This window comes from Chelonia mydas, chromosome 5, assembly GCF_015237465.2.
Source record: "Chelonia mydas isolate rCheMyd1 chromosome 5, rCheMyd1.pri.v2, whole genome shotgun sequence".
Classification (NCBI taxonomy): domain Eukaryota; kingdom Metazoa; phylum Chordata; order Testudines; family Cheloniidae; genus Chelonia; species Chelonia mydas.
In genome coordinates, this window is record NC_051245.2 from 22,779,669 (window position 1) to 22,783,251 (window position 3,583).

At 47.7% G+C, this 3,583-nt stretch overlaps 1 long non-coding RNA gene across 1 annotated transcript; it reads left to right on the forward strand.

The window, feature by feature from the left end:
* Positions 1 to 272: 272 nt before the first annotated feature.
* LOC122465974 lies at positions 273 to 3,026 on the forward strand. Its single transcript, XR_006291134.1, has 3 exons — positions 273 to 407; positions 2,018 to 2,082; positions 2,965 to 3,026. It is a non-coding gene; the product is annotated as an uncharacterized LOC122465974 (long non-coding RNA).
* Positions 3,027 to 3,583: the final 557 nt, after the last annotated feature.

Here is a 3,583-nt window from a genome sequence, read left to right on the forward strand (position 1 = left end):
GGGGATGGATGTCCTAGCCAAGAAGTGTGGACTCTTCCTAAGGGTCCCTGATTTGGTTTAACCTGTTTCTCCCCACTGTTTAAAGTTAGAGCTTGTTATTTTAAGTGCTAAAATAATAACTGAAATCACTTGTGGTGGCACAGCATTTCTGCCCAGCCTGCTTAAGAGCTGATAGTCACTAAGACTGACCTGAAGAGGTCACAGCAGAGAGGCAGGTGGCAGTAGAAGGTAACTGTCAGTTGGCTGGCAGGAATGGCTGGTGGGAGCGGAACAAGTGGCTGGTGGGGCAGCCAGCCAGAGCAAGTGCTCAAATGGCAGAGCAACAAGATGCTTTCTTCCCTGGGTGGGAGGTGAACTCAGAGATGCACCTCTGAACCCTGGGTCCTCACTGACCAAGGACAACCACTGTGAGTGGGGTATGGTGAGGGAGCAGAGGGGGGCACAGAAAAGGAACTTTTGGTTGCAGAACTCAAGAACATGAGGCAAAAGGCACTGCCCCATGCACTCTGGGGTGGGTGTTCTGCTCATGGTTTTATGATTATGAATCCTGCTTGTGGCATTTTCCCTAATTAATGTTGGGTGACTTCCCTCCTTTCATTAAGAGTTTCTTTTCTCCACTCAGACTCCGAGCTTGCAAGTGGGGAAGTATTTTCTCTCAGAGGTGCCCAGGAGTGGTGTGTAACTTTCCCAGGTTACTGGATGGGGGCTTGAGCTGGTTCTGTGTTGTGTTGTTGAAAAGGAACCCACCCCTAGATATTGAACCCAGACCTAGTTGCTGCTGGCTCCACCTGGCAGAAGGGTTACAAGTATATGGCTTTTCATCGCAGTATCACTTAACATTAGACAATTGAACGTGCCTGAGAGAGTCCAGACGAGGCTGCACAGGCCACATAGGAACTAGATTATTTGATAAACTTCTCTTCCAAGTCACATTCAGGATCTCTTCTTGATCTTTTGATCCCTTCTAACAACCATTCTGCTGCCTCTGCTTCCCAGAGGAGGTACATTTTGCCAGCATGTTTTGCTCACAGTTTTGCTGGGGAAAGAACTGCTTTTTCTCAGAATGGAGTTATTATTGGGTGCTTTGCCTGAATGCTAGACTTCAGGTGAGGGAGGAAAGGGAAATTATTGGGTTTAAACAATGATATTCTGCCTTCAACTCACCAGCTTGCAGGGATTTTTTTTCTTTAAAATCAGATAATCTGAGGGCAACAGTACTTCTCACGTTGTTATTCATTCCTCTAACACACTGATGACCATCCTTCTTTAAATGCAGAGGGTCAAATCATGGACCAATCTAGTTAAAGAGTAAACTCCTGTTTGATTTCAATATGATCAAGAATTGGTCAGAACACAGTCTTTACCAGGTAGTAATATACGAGGAATGACCCCTTCACTTCTTTGGACAAACCTAAAATCTAACAGCTAAATTCTGCCTTTGAGTATGCACGTTCATCACCCCTTGCACAAATTTGATGGTGCAGGGTAAGGAAACCAATGTTATAGCAGAGCGCTACCTATATGTATGTGAATAGTTAATAGAAAAGGTGCCAGTAGATCACGCTTGAGAATATGAAGCATCGTTCCTGGGCTTTGTAGGAACGATACAATTTGGGCTCTGCATATGGCTTCCTCTTGCTGCTCTCTCTACATCAGCTCTGAACAGTTTCTTTAGTTTGTGTGTGTATAGCATGTTAAATAAACTGCAATTCTGGATTATGTTTACTCTTTGTCTTCCCCGAGTCTCCTTCCTTCTGGATGATTTTCCCACCTCCAAGTTCTTCTCCTGTTCCCCGTTTCTCCATTACCCTCTCGTTTTCTTTTTTAATCTTGATCTCTAATTTTCTTCCACTCCGACTCATTACACTGAGTCTGATTACTTCCCCCTCCCCCTCGTCCATCCTTTCCTGGTTTACTTCCTCTTTCTTTCCCATCACACCCCTTCCTAATTCTCTGATCTTGCCCCTGCCTTGCTGTTTGGAAGTGCTGCTTCCATAGCACTGTCTCTCTGTTATAGACTGAAACAATCCTGCTTCTCCAAAGGTCAATCGGATTTCCTAAGAGCAGGACAAGAAACTCTGTGTGAGTAGCTGCTTGGGGGACAGAAGAGGAGGATGCTTTGGAATAAGGAAGCTTCCATATAAAGTTGCCAACTGTCTAATCTCAGAAACCCAAACACCCTTGCTCCACCCCTTCCCCAAGGCCCACCCTTTCTCCGAAGCCCTGCTCCCCCACTCACTCCAGCCCCCTTCCTTCTGTAACTTGCTCTCCCACACCCTCACTAATTTTCACCAGGCTGGGGTAGGGGGTTGAGGTGCAGGAGGTGGTGTGGGCTCTGGTCTGGGGAGTGGGGCCGAGGGGTTCGGTGTGTAGGAGGTGGCTCCAGGCTGAGCCTGAGGCTGGGGGTTGGGGTGCAGGATTGGAGGGAGTTTGGGTGCAGGTTCTGGGCTGGGGCAGGGGGTTGCAGTGTGGGAGGGGGGTACCACTTACCTCAGTAGCTCTCAAAAGCAACAGCACATCCCTCTGGCAGCAGCTCCTAGTTGCGGGGGGGGGAGGGTGGCAGGGGGTCTTAGCGTGCTGCCCCTGCTCACAGGCACTGCCTTCACAGCTCCCATTGGCTGCAGTTCCCAGTCAATGGGAGCTGCGGACTCGGCACTTGGGGCAGGGGCAGCGCATGGAGACGCTCTGGTCCTTCCCCAGGGGCCTCAGGGATGTGCCAGCCACTTCCAGGAGTGGCGCGGAGCCAGGGCAGGCAGGAAGCTTGTCTTAGCCCCGCTGCACCACCAGACTTTTAATGCCTAAAATCTCCTGGTTTGGCTGCAGTAGCTTCTGAGAGACTCCTGTTGAAACCGGGAGGGTTGGCAACCCTACTTCCATACCTTGTTATAGGTCTGATGCAGTAGTCCATTTTGAGGTTTTCCTGTCTTGGGTTTCTGGTGATGTAAGACTTGGTGTTGTCAACAGCATACCTTGAACAGCCTGAGGGATGAAAGCCTTGAGGAGGAACATAGTGGCCTGAAAGACTGGGTCTTTTTGCTAATTCTATCTATCCAAGGTACTTTTATCACTTCATTACTACAGTATCTGAGTGCTCATAGTCTTAATGTATTTTTGTTCCCTGTTCCACAGAGTAAATCACGCTCCTTGCTTGCACACAGAAAACAGCTCAGAAGTATGGGAACTCACTGTGGCTGTCCTATTTACTCCTAGTGGACTAGATCAGGGTTGAAAAGAAAACTCTTCTTCCAGTTGAAAACTGTAGTGCAATATAATACTTGCCACACTTCATCTACCCTTTTTTAGGATAGACTTAGGTCAGTGAAAATGGTTGGCAAAAGGCTGAAATGTCAGCTAAGGAGCTATAATTTACAGCTGGGATTTTTCAAATGGGCCTAAACATTTAGGTGCCTGAATCCAATGAAATTCAGTGAAAGTTGGGTGCCTAACTCCCTTGGGCTCATCTGGAAAGCCCAGCCTATGTCGGCTGTAGTGCTTGGAAAACTAATTGATCCATTCAAGTACAATGTGGGCTCCAAGCATGCTAAACTTTAATATTCTAAGTCTGGTTTCAGTGCAAATGGCA